Raw genomic sequence first — 20,900 nt, 5'->3', positions numbered from 1 at the left:
CTTGGTCTGGGAGCCAGAATTTTGTTTCGTGGTACTTTTTTTTAAATATACTTTGCTATTCTGTGTACCTATAGTGCTTATGGGGGTCCATTCGGGTTTTATTTAAACTTGCGCACAAGTGTACCTTGTTGGCTTATGGGGGTCTAATTAGGTTTAGTTAGTTGTACTAAAAAAATTTGTCAGTATGCTTATGTGTTTGCTTTCATATTCGCTTGGACCTCTATTTGTATGTAGATTCTATATTTTCTGATTGGCTTTATCATTCTTGCTCAGTTGGCCTTTGATGTCCACTGAGTAACTTTGTTTTGCTAATCCTGCTACACTCTGCATTTGTTTCGTGATGCGATTTTTGCAGCTTTTGGGGATCAGAGATGAGGGTGAGGTCTCTGAGTCTTGAACCAACATATCTCCTTTTGTTTATCTGTTTAGCTAGTCCTTTTCCTTTAAGACGGATTGTTGTGGTCCATTTCTTGGGACTTACATTTTCATATTTGACAGCTCTGTACCTGTGACTTCCATGTTCTGGGAGGGATTCTATTGTATATTGATTTTTTCTTGCTTCCATTTTCTATCTTATTTAATTGTCTAGTGTTAGTTCTACCCCTATATTCATTACTTGTCATTCTAGGTACAAGTTGACTTACCTACTGGTGGGTTATAGTAGGTTCAATAATGACTCGAGGAATCGGATCGTGACAGGTTACTGCTCAAGGAACCCCCCACAAACATTAATATTTTGCCTCTGAAGTTATCCAGGAGATTTTAACCATTGAACCTACATACACCGTAATCCATAAAAATGCATTTAAACAAGTCTTTGATGATAAATATATAAGTTACAATTTGAACTGCAGATTGTGTTCAAATTTGTGTAAAACCATGACATTACACAATAAAATTGATATATATTGAATATCAACCAAATCATCTACCGCGCAGTTCTACTAATACTCAACTTACACAATCCTTCTCATTTATTCGGACTTGAATTGACAACATGAAAAAGACCATACTTACTGAATTAGTGAAATTATAATACTCCATCCGTCCCTAGACATCTTTTGAATTTTGTGAGTTAAACAGTTCTTCTTTGATTGTGACCTTTTCATATGTCTTTTAAATATTTTAAATTATATATTAATGTAATTTATTAGACTTTTTAAAGTAGTTTTCAAATATATAATTTTTTTTCAAACAAAAAACTAAACAATTTGATTTCTGAATTCAGTTGAAATTAAAAAAATTTACTCTTGAAATAAGATTCACATAAATTGAGATACAACAATATACCAGTATAATCTAACAAGTGGGGTCTCGACAGGAAAGTGTGTACGCATTTGAAACACGCCAACACAACTACGCCTTACTCCTAAACATGTTGCAAGTTGGGGTCGACTATATGAATATCTACTCGCCATTAAATCTCATTTCATATCATCATCATAGTAAAAACAACAACAATAACAAACGGAAAAATCATTGAATTTAGCTTCAGTATAGAAAGAAGTTTCTTATTTTGGTAGGTCACAATCAGTAGGCTGCCATCTATATTTGAGATAAAATTTATCTTTTCTTCCATTTTTGATGCAATTTAGGCATTGGTCTATAAAGTGACACTTTAATGAATCATAAATTGGATAAGATTCATCATAAATCCAACTTCCTTTAAAAAGCTTAAAACTCCTCAATTGTTGTTCTTCATAAGATAGTACTATTATTAGTTAATAGATGTAAAAAAAACAATAAAAAGGTAAATTTTGGTACTTTTTTTTAGTAGACATGGTGAAAAATTTAGAACTCAAATTGAAAGCTCTAAAATTGGTAAAAGAAAAAAGAAATTTGTATTGTTTTATGATAAATTAGCGTATTTTGGGATTACAGTGTAAAATGCACTAATTAGTAAAGTAAGCAATTGAATAATGTGTAAGGGATACCTTCTAACATTCTTTGTATGAATGCTATGTACTCCCTCTCTTTTTTAATCTACTTTCTATGATTCAAATTATCTGTCGTGATTTTCTTTTATGTCTCTTATACTTTATTTAGAGGTTTGTATCATTTTTCATCATTAAGTAATGCTATATTTCAGCAACTCGCAAAATAAGCACACAAAAAAAAGTATGATATGCCATAAAATTATTATACAAAAAGAAGATAAAAATGAAATAGGATTTAAAATAAGAAAAATAAAGAGAAAAGTAATGCAATTATACTTAATCGGTTATTACATAAAATGATATTTTTCATTGTTACATAATTATGAGTTTAGCATTATGATAAATAAAATTTAAAATAAACCTTACATTTAAATCTAACAACACAATACAATATGTAACAACCATCCAAACAAGTTGTTAAGAAAACATTAGTTGTATTGTATTTCACATAATCAAATACAGTGTATTTCCGTTTGTCTATGGATTGTAAAATTATAACTTGAAAAGTTATGATATTTAGAACTTGAAATTGTGTTTGAATATGTATTATGTTTGAAAAAAAATTTAACTTTTGTGAGTGAGACCAATTTTTGGATCGAACTTCAATTTTTTTGAAGATAGGTTTTTAAAATCTATGGTCAAACATATATTTGAAGATAAATTTTTAAAATTTATGATCAAACAAATATTTGAGAATACATTTTCAAAATCTATGGTTACACATACATTTGAAGAGAAACTTTCAAAATTTATGGTCAAACAAATATATGAAAGTACATATTCAAAATATACGGTCAAACAAATATTTGAAGAGTAATTTCCAAAATCTTATCCAAAATATATGATCAAACACTAGTATAATCTTTGTTCATTAAATATTTACTCTATTTGCATCTCATGTCTCCATAATTGAGGTATTTATAGTGTTAAAAAACAATTGCTATTAAAGTATAATGAGAAGAAAAAAAATAATTAACTTTGTCTTGATCTTCTAAATTGACAATATACCATGTAACTGTTTTTTTTTTATATATATATTACAACAGAGAATTATAAACGAAAAGAGTATTTATTTGTCTTTCTTTCTTTTTGTCTTTTTTCTTAAAAAAATTAGTAGTGATTTTTTAATTCAACATTATACGTGACATATTAAAATAACAATATTAGAAAATATTTTGATACATTATAAATAACATTATTTCAAGATCATAAAAAAATCTAAAATTATTTTTAATATTTTATATCCCATCAAATTAAAATACATAAAATAAAACAAAAAAATATCGGACACAAAAATTAGCCTCGTCACGTGATTTATACTTTTACTAAATTAAATAAAGAACCAATACATTCTCCGTATTAAGGAAACACAATCTTTACTCTCTTTGTCAGTAAAGAGAGAGTTTATTTAATTGACCTTCAAATAAAAATATCAAATCTTAAATGGAAAACTGTAACATCCCACCCTTTCAAAATGCCTAAATTAATTCATACCTTCATGGAAAGACAAATAGTGATGTGTTATGTCATGTTTTAAGTGTTCAATGACAGTATATCAAGTTTTGAAGTTAAGCAAGTTGCGAAATAAAAATTGGCAAAAGTTATCGCACGTTCCGTTTTAATGATTTCTCTGGAATTTGGGTCAAATGTCTGGGACCTTTGCTCCTAGTATATAAAGAGTAATGGGACCCATGACCTATCAAATTGAACGTTTATGATTCTAGTGTCCAAAACATCATCTTTTTATCCATAAAGCTTTAGAATAGATAGATATTCACGTTTATGTAACGACTGCGCAAAAGAGGTGGCTAGTGGGCCCCTAGGTCGGTGGAAGGTTATAAGATCCCATCTTCTTTATTCTAATTTTTTTTCCAGTTCATTCAAACCCACAAAAATCAGAGATTTACACCCTTAATCACTCGTATACATTGATAATCTCATCTTATATCTTTAACGAAAATTGCTCTATGTCACGAGCTCATCATTTTGGTATAGTTTTCTTTGTGGATTATGTGACGTACCTCCGTGGTGTTTGTGGCAACATGGGTCTTTCTATATTTTGAGGTTTGATCTGTATTTCGAGCTTAAGATCAAGGTAATATCGTCCTTTCATTTATTCTAGCTATGATAAGCCAAAAATAGTAAGTTGCGACTGAAATCCGTTTTCTTTGTCCGATTATCGTGGTACCTTCTATTCTTGTATGTTGATTGTGGCTATTCCTTATTGTAGTATCGAGGGGGCCGGGTTTCCGATTAGAAGTTGATTAGACACTGGAATTCATCAAAAAGGTATGTTAAGACTATTCCCTTCTTTCGGCATATTTTCTTACGGTTGTGAGCAATGTAAGGAGATTGTTATTAGTTGGAACCTAGAGTTTTTATAATCCTCCCTTTTGGGATTCTTATTTTGTTGGTAGCGACCCTATGTTAGGCATGGCTTAGAAGTTATTTGTGTAGGTTTCTATAACTAAATTCCTCAATTTCAGTGTATTGAATTGTTATTGTTGCCCTTGGGGCTATTGTGATTAGCTGCAGGAATGTGTTCTTCGCCTATGTGGATATGTTTCTGACTAAGAGGGTTAAGTGATCTTAGTCTACTGGGCTATGTTGATGCCTAAGAGGGTTACATGCTCTTTGCCTATAAGGCTATAGTGTTTTCTAAGAGGGCTATGAAATCTTTGCCTTCGAGACTATGTTGTTGCCTAAGAGGGCCATGAAATCTTTTGTTACGGGGCTAGATTGTTGCCTAAGAGGCTACAAAATCTTTTCCTACGGGGCTATATTGATGCCTAAGAGGGCTATGTGACTGCCTGCGGGGATAGGGGACTACCAATAGAGGTATATAGATTGAATTCGCATGGGCTTATGGGGCCTATGTAGCTGGTTTTGTTTGTTGTTTGTGCCTGCAGTAACATTATCAGTGATAAGTTTACACAATGTTAGTTTCTATAAGGCGTAGATAGAGATAAATACAATACATCCCCCTTTTTTCTATAATTAGCAAACCAAATTCTATCCGGCATGTCATTGTTGAAAGATTTTGTTAGATCAACAAAATACAAATTAGACAGTGTTAAACCTCAAGTTCTCAATGAACCCAATCCATAATTTAATAGGTGAAAGTGACTACGGTTGATCCTTACTTGGCAATATCTTGTAATCTCTACCAAGCTGCTTAGCTATATACTCTACAAAATCAAGGGCATCGATAATGCCGAAGCAAGAAATATCAAACTTCTTCCTATAAAAAAAGTTTGAATCTTTGAAGTACTCTTCATTGTATAAATGAGTAACAAACATCACCATATCAGGTGGAAGCTCTTTTTACGTAGTATGATCCTCCATAGTTAACGATGTTGACTTTCTTAATTCTACACTCTTATTATCCTCCTCATCCACAAACAATTCGTTTAACTTTTAAATCCTCCCCTCATTTTTCGAGATCCCACTGTCATTCCTAGACTCCACCTTCTATTAACTTTTCAAATTTTCTTCATCCATTATAATGGACATTATCAGTTTACAAATTATTATTAGCTTCTATGTTTGCACAATGCAAGGACAAATACTTTCCATAGTTTTCCAATAATTAGCATACTGAATTTGATAAAAAATATCTTTGTTAAAGATTTTGGTAGATTAACAAACCACAAATAGGACTAATAAACTCTGAAAATGGGTGAATGTAACTAAATTGATCCTTACTTAGCAATCTTAGGTGGTGTCTGCCAAATTTCTCAGTTGCATATATCAAAATATCATGGGCATAGCTATTCTCGAAGTAAGTAATACTAAACTTATTCCTAGTCAAAAAGTTTGAATCTTTAAAGTGTCTTTTTTTGTATAAATGAGTCACAAACATCACCATATCAGGTGAAAGTTCTTTGTACACATTATGATCCTCTATACTCAATGAGATTGACTTTCTTGATTTTACACTTATAACCTCATGATTTATAATCAATTTATGTAATTTATTACTTTCTGATACCCCATTTATGTTTCTAGTTTCCTCCTTCCTATTAGTGTAACCCCTCAGATTTTGGAAAAGGAAAAGATAGCATTTTATGGCTATTGTTTGTGTTCAACGGGTCCAGTCTACAGGCTGTAGAAGCTTCTACAGACTGTAGAAAGTGGGTTGAATTTTTTGAAAAATTAAGTTCTAGTACCTCATTCTACGACTGACCAGGACAATCCATCAAACTTGTTACGAGTCGTAGATAGGTTCAGTAGAAAAGTCTCAGACTTGGTGAAATTTTAGGGTTAAAGTTGAGTTCTACGGTTTGAGTCTATGAAACGTAAAAGGTTCTACGGACCATAGACTAGCCTCTTCAAAGTTGGATTGAAATTAACGCTCCAGTACTTGGTCTACGGTTGACTAGTATGGACCGTAAGAAGATCTACAGTCCGTAGGTCTGACTTGTAGACTAGTCCGGCAGTTAAATTTCAGGGTTTTTGGGTCTTTTCCCTATATATTTAATACCTAAGTTACGTCATTTTAGCCCCTATTCTAAGCTCTATATAAGTATTTTAAGTCCTATAACTGCCCATTTTAAAATCATTCTCCTAAATCCCAAATTCCCTACCACATTCATCCCCTCCAATTCTTCTCAAGCTAAGAAAGAAAAAGCTAGAGTTTCAACGAAATGATCTTCAATTCACTATAACAAATGGACTTTGATCATCAAAGTATGTTAATATTCACCAATGGAGTCCTTTCCTCTATTGGGTCTTTTACAAGTTCAAATTCTCAATTCAAAGTTAGGGTGTTATTCAATATCTATGGGTTCTTCTCAATTATGATTCAATTAGTTGTCTTCTACCTTTTAATACATGAATTGAAGTACTTACATGATTTTTATATAGTTCATATGAACCCATGCACGATCCATGATTTTTTACTATTAACACATGATGAAGCTTATGAACTATGAACCATAGATTTATAAAGATATGCATGTTTTTATAAATGATGTATATGACTTGAGGATGTTTTTAGATGAAAGTATCAATGAAATTGTTAAATGTTTTCTCAGATGCTACTATGATCATGATTGAGAAAGCCTTTCACAATCATAATCATAGTAGCATATGAGAAAACCTTTCACAATCTCATTGATACTTTCATCTAAAGGCATTCTCAAATCATTTACATCAATTTAATAAAAGCATCCATATCTTTATAACAATCATATTTCATAGTTCATAAGCTTCATCATGTGTTCATAGTCTAAAATCATAGATTATGTATGTGTTCATATGAATTCAACTCAAAATATGTAATTACTTCAAGTCATGCAACAGAAGATAGAAAATAGCTAATAGAATCATAATTGAATTGAACCCATGCAATTTGAATAAAATCCTAACTTTGAATTGAGAATTGAACTTGTAAAATTGGAAAATCTTTGGAACCCTATGGAGGAAAGGACTCCATAGGTGAATACTAACATACCTTAGTGATCAAGGCCTAAAAGCTATGGTGAATTGAAGATCTTGAAGTGAAACCCTAACTTCTTCTTCCTTAGCTTTAGAGAGAACTTTTGGGAAGAACTTTGAGGGAATTAGGGATTTAGGAGAATGATTTTAGAATAATTATTTTTAGAACTTAAAATACTTATATAGGGATTGGAATAGGGGTCAAAACGACATACATTAGGTACTAGACGCATAAGAAAAGACTAAAATACCTATGGCTAAAAAAGCTGACAAAACAGATTATGGGAGCCTTCATGGACCGTTTAGCCTTTCAAAGTCATTGAGGGGGGAAGGGGGTCGTGAAGCAGAGGGAAAAAATGGGTTTTTTAGATGGCCACCCTAGCCCTATCCACAGACTGTTTACCCTTCCACATGCCGTTTAGGCAACTGCGGAGGGTTCACGGTTGGGCTAAGGTCTGTGGACCCTCCCGTTCAACCCGCATTACCTTTCCAAATTCCAAGTTGTTTCAATATCCCCCCTTGGGAACATTCATCCTCGAATGGGAGTCAAGCTAGCATGAAGAAAGTATAGGAAAGAGATAGAGAAACTCAACATGAATGCAATCACATAAATGCTCATAACCAAGGAGGAAAATCGACTCCAAGCTAAAATATACTCAAAAAAGTATTTCATCAAAATACATGCATGCTTATGGTAACATTAGAATGGCTAATACATATGAATCCGAAAGAAAGAACCTCGAGAAGCTAAATAACTCAAGCTAGAGTAGGAATGAAGGGAAATATATGAGGATATCGAGAGATCATATCAACATCGGCCTCTCTAGTAGTACCCTAAACCATTTGATTCTTCCACAACACTTTTATGGATGAAACTTCTTTGTTCCTCAACTCTAAAACTTATCGGTTCAAAATCTCAACCGGAACTTCTTCATACGAAAGGCTTTCCTTTATACCAAGATTCTCTAATGGTAAAATATATGTTGGATCTCCAATACATTTCTTCAATAAGGACACCTGGAATAAAAGATGTACTGGAAATAATTCATAGGGTAAGTCTAATTCATAAGCCCCCACCTTGCCTATCTGCCTCAACACTTGATAAGGAAAAACATAACGGGGACTAAGTTTCCCTTTCTTACCAAACCTTATTACACCCTTCATAGGTGAAATTTTCAAGTAAACCCAATCATCAACATCAAACTCAAGATCTCTTCTTCTAACATCGGCATAGGACTTTTGTCGACTTTGAGCCATTTTCAACCTTTCTCTAATAAGTCAAACATTTTCCATAGCCTCATGAACCAACTCAGGACCTATAAAAGCAACCTCACTAACTTCAAACCAACCTATAGAAGATTTACACCCATAAAGATCCTCAAACGGAGCCATACCAGTACTTGAATGATAATTATTATTATACGCAAACTCAATCAAAGGAAAATGATCATCCCAATTACCCTTGAAGTGAATCACAGAAGTTCTCAACATATCTTCCAAAGTTTGGATAATACGCTCTATTTGTCCATCGGCTTGAGGATGGAAGACAGTACTAAGCTTGACACAAGTACCAAACCCTTTTTGGAAAGACTTCCAAAATTGAGAAGTAAACTGGGTACCACCATTAGAGATAATAGATAGCGGCACTCCATGCAACCTAATCATTTCCTTTAGATACAAATTTGAATAATATTCTGCTGAATATGAAACCTTGACGAGAACGAAATGAGCTGACTTTGTCTTACGATCCACAGTGACCCAAATCGAGTCATGTTGCTAACGGGTGCAGGGTAAACCAACAATTAAGTCCATATTCAAATCTTTCCACTTCAAAGTAGGAATACTAATATCACGGGATAAACCTCCCAGATTATGATGCTCAACTTTCACTTGTTGACAATTAGGACATTTAGCCACAATTTTTTCAATATCCTTCTTTATCTCATTCCATCAATAGACCTCTCATAAGTCGCGGTACATCTTGGTGGCTCCCGGGTGAATGGAATACCGATAACTATGGGCTTCCACTAAAATTTTCTCCCTCAAATAATCAACATTGGGAGCACACAATCGACCTTGATATCAAAGTACACCATCTCCCTATTGGGAGAAGGTCTCAACCGTCTTTCTAAGCACCGTTTCCTTTAACTCAACTAAAATCGGATCAAGACTTTGCTTGGCTCTCACATCTGACACAAAAGACAATTCTGAACCATTATAAACAACAACAACATCCTCATCACAATCTACAAAATGAACACCTAACTGAGCTAGTCTATGAACATCATGAACCAATTCTTTCTTATCATGTTTAACATGTACAATGCATCTCATCGACAACCGACTTAAGGTATCGGCTACACATTGGATTTTCCTGGGTAATAAAGGACACTCATATCATAGTCCTTGAAGAGTTCTAACCATCTACATTGGTGAAGATTTAGATTTTTTTATCTTTAATACATATTGCAAACTTTTATGGTCGGTAAAGATATCAACAAAGACATCATACAAGTAATGCCTCCAAATATTTAGGGCAAAAACAACCACCACTAGTTCTAAATCATGGGTATGATAATTGTTTTCATGTATCTTAAGTTTTCCTGAAGCATAAGTAATAACTTTCCCATTCTACATAAGAACACACCCTAATCCAATCCTTGAAGCATCACAATAAATAACAAACCCATCGGACCCTTCTAGTAGAGTCAACACTGGAGCGGAGGTAAGTCTATCTATCAATTCTTGAAAAATCTTCTCACACGCTTCTGACCATAAAAACTTAACCTTCTTTTGGGTCAATGTCATCAATGGAACGGTAATCGAAGAAAATCCTTCCACAAACCATTTATAATATCTGATCAAACCCAAGAAGCTTCAAATATTCGAAGGGGATAGAGGTCTAGGCTAACTCTTAACCAAATCATTTTCTTAGGATCTACCTTAATATCCTTACCGGAAACAATGTGACCCAGAAAAGTCACAGATCTCAACCAAAACTCGCGCTTACTAAATTTGGCAAATAGTTGTCGGTAATCAATACACATGCGAAGTGAACCATCCTTCTCACGAACAAACAAAACTGGAGCACCCCATGGAGAGATACTTGGTTTGATGAAATCCTTATCTAATAAATCTTTCAATTTCTCCTTTAAATCCGTAAGTTCTACCGGTACTATATGGTAAGAAGGAATAAAGATAGGTTGCGTATCTGGGAGAAAGTCAATACTGAGGTCTATTTCCTTTTTGGGAGGGACACCAAGTAGATCATCTAGAAACACCTCATGAATTCATATACAATGGGGACTGACTCAAGAGTAGTGGTTTCAGAATCCGCATCCCTAACCCGAACAAGATGATATATGCAACCCTTAGAAATCCTTTTTCTAGCTTTTAGGCAAGAAACAAACTGACCGTTAGGCATATAATTTTCCCATTTCCACTCTAGGATGGACTCATTTGGAAAGTGAAGCTTAACCACTTGGGTTCTACAATAAATAAAAGAATAACAAGAATGGAGCTAATCCATACCAAGAATAACATCAAAATACAACATATCAAGTTCTACTAGATCAACATAAGTGACTCTATGGGATAAGGAGACGTGACAATTCCTATAGACTCTCTTAGCCACGATAGATTCACCAATAGGAGTAGAGATAGAAAAAAGGTCTAACAACACATCCGGAGAAACATCAAATCTCATAAACACATATGACATCACAAAAGATAAAGTAGCACTGGGATCAAGAAAAGCATAAACATTAATATGAAAAACTTTCAACACACCAGTAACTACATCGGGAGAACCTTCTTGATCATGTCGAGTTTTAAGTGCATAGAATAGGTTTTGTTTTGGAGAACTTGAACCCAAACCATTAGGCGTAGCTTGGCTACCATATCTTCCCTTAGAAGCAAACAATGAACAATCCCTCATCTTGCTACAACTCTTACCACAACTAAAGCAACTATATGTACTGGCTAAGCATTTACTATCATGCTTCCATCCACACCTAGCACTAGTATAAAAAGAAGATCTACCAACATTTTTCATTGAGGCTTAGGTTTATAAACCATATCTTTGTTGAACATTAGAATCGGAGCTTTAGAGGAACCTAGATCGGAGAACCTTTGTCAGAATCTAGAATGACCATGTCCATCGGACCTCAAATGTGAAAAGTCACCATCACCGGTCTTTGCCTCTTTGCCTCCCTAGATCTTTCCTTAAGCTTTTCCTCTTCAATTTGTTGAGCATGTGTACTTAAATAAGAAATATCCATTTCCCTAATAAGCATAATGGTACCACATTCCTTAGCCACCATTTTGGACACACCTAAAACTTATTTATCCTTGGCCTAAAATTGACAACCATATAAGGAGCATATTTGGAAATTTTGTGATTTTCCAAGCATAGCTTTTCACATTAATATTCCCTTGAAAAAGTTTAATGAGCTCAGGTACTTTGGCCTCCCTCATCTTAAGGGGAAAAAACCAATCAAGGAAAGCAACTTTAAACTTTTCCCATTTAATAGGACCTGTATCAACCACCCTCTTTTTCTTCCATTAATTGAACCAAACTTGAGCAAAACCCTTAAGTTGATAAGTGGACAATTGTGACTTTTCCACTGGCATCACTCCCATGGTAATAAAAACCTTATAAACCTCATCAATGAACACTTGAGGATCTTTCTCAATCGTGGAACCATAAAATTCCAAGGTAATTATTCTAGTGAAGTCCCTCACTCTAGTTTCTGTCGTAGCCACACTTGGGTTCACGAGTTCCACAACCTCTCTATTGGCTTGAGCCATCATAGTTTGATCCAACACTTGAAAAGTGGCTCGAAACTCTGCATTAGTCACTTGTTCGGTCAAAGGGTTGGCCGGAACTTGAGGATATTCTTGTTACATATTCTCACCTGTATTTCTTCTAACGTATGCTCTTTAAGGGGACATATCCTAAAAATCATTGGATAAGGATTAGGAGAGAGACATATAGAGTTATACTTGATACACCCATATTACACGTCCCTAAAGAAGTATAAGCGATCGTCGCCAAATAAAGAACCTAACTGAGGTTAGGATCGATCCCATGAGGAATATGGTTTAGACTTAGGCTAATTTATGGTTATTTGTACTTTTAGTCATATTTGCTTCTGTAAAGGGGGGATTTGTAAAAAAAGTAATAGTTGATTGTTTTGTAGTAACAAGTTAACAAGATTCACAGTTTGTAATATCAATATGAGATGAAACTAGCACAAATGTGTTCCCCACAAGTTCTTGACACAACAATCCTAATAATAGTAACTCTTTCCTAGTGTTAACATGCAAGGTTGGTAAGCTAGGTATTTCCTAAGTGATTTGTCGTCCAAGTAGGGAATTTTACCACGCAAGTTGGCCGGTCTACGAGTGTATGCTTTACTAACCCTTATCCTGAAGGTAAGTGGGTCGGGCAATTAGATAGTGGATTATCACGTTACATCTCCATTGTTAAATATCTTTCTCATTCAAAACTTCCTTGGTCGGGCAAGTAGGAATGAGGCGAGTTCTAACGTTGCGCACCAATAAAAAGCATTCAAAACGAAGAGATTAACAATGAATGCATAAACACTTTTTTAGAATCACTTAATTAATTATTAGTTTTACGTTGTTAATTACTCAGGGTTCCCATAATTCTAGTTCCAAATTTAGTTATTCATGCTTAAGTTATCACAATTCTTAATAGGGTTAAAAATATAAATGATGAACTTACAATTAGAATAGATGAAATCTGAAATCGTGAATTGAAGAACAAATGCAAATTTCATAAACCAAACTTCAAGAATTAAATGCTAAAAATGTTAGCAATATAATTCCCAAACCTAAAACAAAGTATCTCAGAAAGGTCTAACAACCCAAAAACGAAATTTACAACCAATATTTATAGAAAATAAATTCTAAAGCAAGTAGGAAAAGGAAGACTAAAGAAATCCGGTCTTGAGAAGTGTCACCTACTATTGGCCCCCACGGCTTGTCGAAGGAACGACGACTCGTAGGTGCCTTCGTCATTCAGTTGTTAGTCAATATTCCAGTAAGTGCCATCGACGGGCCTGACTTAGGGTCCGCAAGTCCATCGACGGCCCGTCCTATTCATCTGTCATTCATGGACTAGAACGCATCCTTCTTGAAGTTATCTGCCACTCCTTGTAACACACCATATGCTAGAACTACCAAAATGCAGATTTCAGAAGTTCAGGTGCCACCGACGGGAACTACCCACAGACCATAGGGAGACCGACGAACCGTGGTCCAGGTATGTGGATCGACCCCTCAGAACCTGGTCTCTAAAGTCGATCAACGGACAGACAGGACGGATCGTGGATCAATCCACGGATCGTCGATCAGTCCGTAGGTTGAGACCCTCAGGACCCCCCAAAACCCATCCTGAAGTCAATCGACGGACTGACAGGATGGATCATCGATCAGTCCGTAGGTCGAAACCCTCAAGACCCCCCAGAACCCATCCTCTGAAGTCGATCGACGGACTGATAAGACGGATTGTGGATCAGTCGATGGACCGTCAATCAGTCCGTATGTGGCTTTAGCAGATTTTAAGTCAGGTGTCGTTTGGTCTTTTCCTTATGCGTTGGACCCCTAAACTACGTCGTTTAATCCTAAACTACGTGGTTTTGGTCAGTTTTAGCCTAGTTACTAAATTAGAATTTACCCTAAGCAAATCATTCACCAAAAAATTAGAAAATTAGAACGCAGAAGGAGAAAGAGTCGACCAAGCCCTAGTCCAAGAACGCAACAGGTTTTCATCAATTTCAGCTCCAAAATTGAAATATTTCTCCATGGAATTCTTCACCAGGTATGTGGGATTTCACTAGTGGGTTCCTTTCACCCATTAGGTCCCTATATTTCAGTCATAATCTTAATTCCCTTCATATTATCTAGACCTAGGGTTTCTTGAATGTTAGAAATTGTTGGGTTTTAGCTGTTAGAACGATCCAAATAAGATTATCATGTTATTGCTCAGATCCTTGTATAATATTCAGAACCCTAGTTGTATGTATTCGTTTAGTTCATGAATTATACATGCTAGGTTAGATTATTCAGATTATTCAGATATACACATGCTTCAGTTTACGAATGTCATATTATCAGTCATAATTGTTACATTCTCAGAGTTTGCATGTAAGTAATTGATCTATCCAGTACTTCAGTATTTCAGTCATAATATTTATTATATACATTTTAATTGGGAGTAGCTTAATACCGAATGAACTAGGATCAGTCACCCTTAAGTCCCAGAACTACGTGCCCCATAGGTTGTAAGTAGTCCCCTCTGTGGGCATTATTTTAGTGATCACGCCAGTCATGCCTCTATACCTTTGGCCGGGTATATTGGGTCCTCTCAATGAGGCGTATACATCGGACTCCACATTTATCTCATGTGTTTTTATGTCGGTTATTATTATCTCCTTTACAGTCAAATTCTACTACATTGACCATGTTATCAGCTTTAGTTCAAACTTCAGTTTCAACATGTTATAAAACTTGGTCATTGCATTCAGTTATTTCATGCTCAGTATCCTCAGCTTAGTATCATGTTTATCTCTTATCATTGCTCAGATATTGTGCTTTGGTTCAATTATGATTATTGTTCAGCTTTACTTTATCTTGCATGCTCAGTACCTTTCAAGTACTGATGCATACTCTGCGCTACATCTTCTCGTTATGTAGGTTCAGGTTTTCAGCTTCCAGATCACGCATAGATCGGTTCTCGATCTTCAGTTCAGCAACATCAGTGGTGAGTCCTCATTCTTCGAGGACAGTTGGCATGATTATCTTTCTTTGATTTTAGTTTTAGTTTCAATTTTTGCTAGATTTAGTTGGGGGCATGTCCCAACATTTCTAGTCAGTTAGAGGCTATTTTCAGACATAGTTAGATTCAGCTGTAGTGTTAGAGTTTGAATTTTCAGTTGTTTTGTTAAACTCTCAGTTTTCATATTATTCAGATTTAGTAAATGGGTATTCCCCATCATTTCATATTATCTTATGATTTAGCTTCCGCTCATTATTTCTTTACTTCAGTTTATTTATTATTCTTATGATATGCCAGCAGGGCTATCTTGGGGTCATCCATGATCCTAGGTCCCGTGTCCGCGTCCTGGGGTAGCTTCGGGGCGTGACACTCCTCATGTACGACTCAGAGTGAAAACTACGGCTCGTCGATTGCTTTCATCACTAAACACTTAGTTCCATTTTCTTAGCACTTTACCCACGCTTTCCACCTATGGCTCGTCAAAGGAATGACATCTCATAGGTGGGTTCGTCAGTCGCCAAAATTCCTGATGTTTCAGTACTTTGAATACCAACTGCTCCAAAAACTATTTCCTACAAAATTAAACCAAAATACCATCACATATAATAATAAAATGCTTAAGACTCACACAAAAATCTGAGTTTAATGCATCAGAAATACTGTAAGTTCACGGTACATCAACACTCTATCACACGACTTGAGAATGATAAAAGAAGTGGAATTTCTTGAACATCTTATAGCCTCCTATCCATAAGTGTGGCATGTTTGACACTCATGAACAAGACTCTACTCAATGTGATTTGTGAGACATCATAGGACCTTTCTAAACCTTGTGGTTTGAATACTAAGTGTGTCATGACCCAAAGTATACTCTAGGTGTAACATGACATATAGAACCCCGAAAGGCCCTGCACAAGACACTTAGAATACATTATACAAGATATTAGAAAAAAATATTTCAAAAGAAGAATTTTCACTTCATAAAAGAGTTTGACAAAGCGGAAGTCTAACATAGTCTCAACAGGCCATATACTACATCAAAATAAGTGGTTGGGACATAACCCATACACCACATACAATATTTGAAAATAGAAATAAAGAAAACTATAGAAGTGTCTTGCTCCTCATAACATGATGACTTACCAATCTTCAAATGCCAAGAGAGAGATCAACTAGCCACGAGTATGCAAGATAGGAACGTCGGATCCTACATCAGTGAAACAATGTAGGCACAAGTATGCATTAGTACATGGGATTTACTAAGTATGATAGCAATGTATAAACGATATGAAATCATGCTAAAAGGACTTTACATGACATAGAATGACCAAGCTAAAGCATAAGGTGAAATGTTAGGAAAACACAAGTTATAATCATGGTCAATGTAAGCTTATCATATATAAAACACTTAGTGAGATACTTTGAAAGTAACCTTAGTTCATTATTATGGGGCATTTACCATTAACCGACATAGACCATGTGGACTAAAACATGGAATTTGGTGTCTATCCCACTCCGAAAAGAGATATCCTACTTGACAAGGTAAGGACCATAAACTTCTAGCTTGCATGGATCCACTAGCTAAGACATCCTACCGGGCACTACAACAAATTTGATTATTAGGGACAAAAATTTTTGTCATTTATAAATCATATTTCGTCACTAAAATTCTTGTGAGACGAAAAATAATTCGTCACTCAATCGTCACTAAATGTGAGTCTCTAAAAGTATACAAAGTCGATTTAGTGCTTCGTCGCTAAAAGTATTATATTAACTACAAAAAGAAAAATCGTCCCCAAATGCTTAAACATTTGTGACAAATTCATTTGTCGTAAAAAGTATATTTTTTGTAGATAATAGTATGTTTTGTCGCTAAAAAGGTTATTACTACCGACAAAATTATATCGTCGCTAATGACTATATTTTATATATCAAAAATTATTTTGTTATTAAATGTATATTAATTAGGGACAATTTTATTATTATAAAAAAGATTAATTTTCCTATTATCCTCCCCCCACCCCCCATCTCAAATTTATTTTAAACTCCTACCTAGGAGCTCCCACATCATGCTTTCTTGGGGATTCAAACTCACAACCTTAAGGTAGGAAGTGACAAGTGCTTACCATCAGATCAACTCTCTCTTGTCTCTCATTTTTAATTTATTTTCTACTTCATTCACTTCTTTCAAATTTAACTTTTGTAGATATAATATATTATATGATTATTTATACACATACACAAGTGCATGAAATTTACCACCCACAATTCATTCAAATGTAGATTATATTTTAATTAAATTATATATATTTTTTAAATATCTTTAAATATATTCAGTACGATTCTGTTATTTTATTCAGTTAATTTTTATAAATTTTAAAAATTATATAGTACAATTATAAATTTAAATAAAATTAAACTTTTGATTTTATTTAAAAAATTGAATAATCGGTTCAATTCGGTCAGTAAATCAATTGTTTTGTAAAAAAAAAAAACATTGATACCCATAACTATAGTACTTCATCATAATATATTTGAAATCCTAGGTTGTTCGTTTCTTTCATTTGTGCTTTCATTTTTTTAGTTTATTTCGATTTTCACACCGATGGAAAAGTTAATAGAAATTCATGAAATATTTCGCACCTTTGCAAAGTCTAAGTTTGTAAGTCGATGTTATCTCTGTATAGTTGATCTACGTGCATTTGTGAAATTACTATTAAATAACTACATATTTTTAGACAGAAGCAAATAGATCGACTTAGTCTATGCAGTTTACCAATCACAAATCAATACACACGCACAAAAATTAGCACCAAGACTTCAGAAATTATTTTTTCTATCGTCTTTATCGATGAAAGTGTATCAAATAAAAGACAAAAGTGTTAAACCAACAAATATTAGTGATCTAGTGGCAGAATCGTACCCCACTCATGATACTTATAACCTGGATTGTATTTTTTAAATGATGCATAATTGTGTAATTTAAGAAAATTCATGAATTGAACTTTTTGATTTTTACAAAATGGACCGAATCGTTGGTTTTAATATTTTCCCTCGCCAATTAACGAAAGGACTCTGTCTATTTCTTATGAAGCACTTATATTATTCTTTTTGTAAGTTGTCACTTGTAATTATGAACAATTGTAGCCAAAAAAATTGTACTTAGCTATGAATTTTTTTCGTAGAAAATAGTTGAATTATTCACTACAAATTTTAAGTCGTCGCTATTTAACACCTTACATATTTTGTGACAATTTTTTTGTTGTCACTGAATCATAGATTGTTTAGAGACAATAAAATCTTTGTCACCAATTATTTATACTATTAGTGACAAAAATAAATATCATAATTAAAGTTAAATTCTTATAGCTAAAACTTATAATATTTAACTACGAATTCTAATTTGTCGATATTGTAACAACATATTTTTTTAGATGAAATTGTTTTGGGTAAAAAAATCAATAAATCTTAACACAAAAAATATTTTGTCATGAATTAGATACATTATTAGTGACGAAATAATGTGTCACCGATAACTTTAAATTCGTGACTAACACTACTTAACAAATGGCACCAATTATTTTTTTGGTGGGAAACTTTAGTAGACGAAACTTTGCTACGGTTTTTTTGTTTCGTCACTAAAAGTATGTGTCTCATATATTTAAGCACGAAAAGTAAATTTTGTCACTAAAAGAGAACAATTAGTGACGAATTTGATGTAGTAGCTAATAATTTCGTAGCTATATATCATATTTGTTGTAGTGCGGCACGTAGTTAGAGCCAATGAGATTGGTACTAGAGACCTGTAATGGGAGAGCCTCCATCTCCATATCCTCTCGGTGCTAAGTAAAATCCCACATAATTGTCATTAATCATATTCATTTAATCATCTATTGAAAGGAACAATTAAGTAATCAATCCAAGCTAAAGTTATTTATAATTTCTCCTAAAACATGATTCAACTTAGGTGAGAAAATCTTTCAACCTTATGAATCATTATGTGAGAAAGCCTTTCACAATCATGATCATAGTAGCATGTGGAGATAACCTTTCACAATCTCATCGATACTTTCATCTAAAAGCATCCTCAAATAATTTACATCAATTTCATAAAAATAAGCATATCTTTATACAAATCATATTTCAATGTTCATAAGTTTCATCATGTGTTCATAGTCTAAAATCATGGATCATGCATGGGTTCATCTGAATTCAACTCAAAAACATGTAATTACTTCAATTCATGCAATAGAAGATAGAAAATAACTATTGAATCATAAGTGAATTGAACCCATAAAGCTTGAATAAAACCCTAACTTTGAATTTAGAATTGAACTTGTAAAATTGAATGATCTTCGGAACACTATGAAGGAAAGGAATCTGTAGGTGAATACTAATATACATTAATGATCAAGGCCCATGAATTGGGATCTTGAAGTAAAACCCCAACTTCTTCCTCCATAGCTTTAGAAAGAGCTTAGGGGAAGAACTTGGAGGAAAATTAGGAATTTAGGAGAATGATTTTAGAATGGGTAGTTTTAGGACTTAAAAATACCTATATAGGGGTTAAAATTACATAGCTTAGGTATTAGAAGCATAGAAAAAGGCTAAAATAGCCCTAACTAAAAAAGTTGATGGAACACCAGCATGGGAGCCTTCACGGACCGTTTAGTCCTTCATGGCTCGTGAAGTGGGGTCGTGAACCAGAAGGGAAAAATTTGGATTTCTTAGATGGCCACCCTAGCCCTCTTCATGGGCCGTTTACCCTTCCACGGGCTGTTTAGGCAAATGTGGAGGGTTCACAGTTGGGCTAAGGTCCGTGGACCTGACTGTTAAACCTGCCTTACCTTTTCCAAATTCCAAGGTGTTACATAAATGCTCTTTTCAACTCTATTTATTTCTATTATCTTGTATGATATATGATAAGTGACTTGTGTAGATTTTTTTGGGGTTCTATACGCCAAGTTATACTTAGGATATACTTTGGGTTTTGACAATTAGATTTCTCATTTTTCGTCTTCTCCCGTAAACTCTCACTTCTTCCTCATGTTTTCTTAACTCACGCTTCAATTCTTTATTTTTAGTTTCATCCTCACTTTCTGATTGTTCAGACTATTAAGAGGCTAACAACTTCTTGAAAGAAAACACCCAATGATTTCTTTGCTTTTTTCTTGTTGGTTACACTATCTGAACTAGTTGATTCTTTCTGATATTGAGTTGAAAACGAAAAGGGTCCCCAAAAAGATAATGAAAATTGATATGGGGTTGATGAGCTCAAGCATGCTGCTGCTATTTAGTTTGGAGGAAGTAGAAGATTTGTTAGAAAAAGCCAAGAATTAAAATTTCTTAGGTATATCATTGGTGGGTTTTTTGGTTATTGGTCATTGAACCATAGATAAGCATATAAAGGGAAGATGAGGTTCTGCCATTAGAAGGGTTTTAGGGGTTTTGCAAGCAATGCATCTTCGAATTACAGCTGTGGACTCTTATTTGTGTTGGGTTGGGCCAAAATAAAAGTACATGGAGTTCCTTATGGGCTAAATTCCCATGCGTTTGTACGGATTGTAGTGTTTAATTTTTGTCTCTTTTCTATTTCAGGTGTTTTATTTTTATTGTAGCTGCTCATGTAATGGGAATTTCTGGACCAAAGTCTAAACCTAATTCGGTCGAAGGAGGATTTGTGGACCAAAATGAACTGAGAGGATTTGTTGAAGATGGAG

At 34.2% G+C, this 20,900-nt stretch overlaps 1 pseudogene; it reads right to left on the bottom strand.

Moving 5' to 3' along the window:
* Positions 1 to 5,063: 5,063 nt before the first annotated feature.
* On the bottom strand, positions 5,064 to 20,583 carry LOC125863893 (uncharacterized; annotated as a pseudogene).
* Positions 20,584 to 20,900: the final 317 nt, after the last annotated feature.

The sequence above is a fragment of the Solanum stenotomum genome, chromosome 5 (assembly GCF_019186545.1).
Source record: "Solanum stenotomum isolate F172 chromosome 5, ASM1918654v1, whole genome shotgun sequence".
Classification (NCBI taxonomy): domain Eukaryota; kingdom Viridiplantae; phylum Streptophyta; class Magnoliopsida; order Solanales; family Solanaceae; genus Solanum; species Solanum stenotomum.
This window is presented reverse-complemented; position numbering and strand designations above follow the sequence as displayed.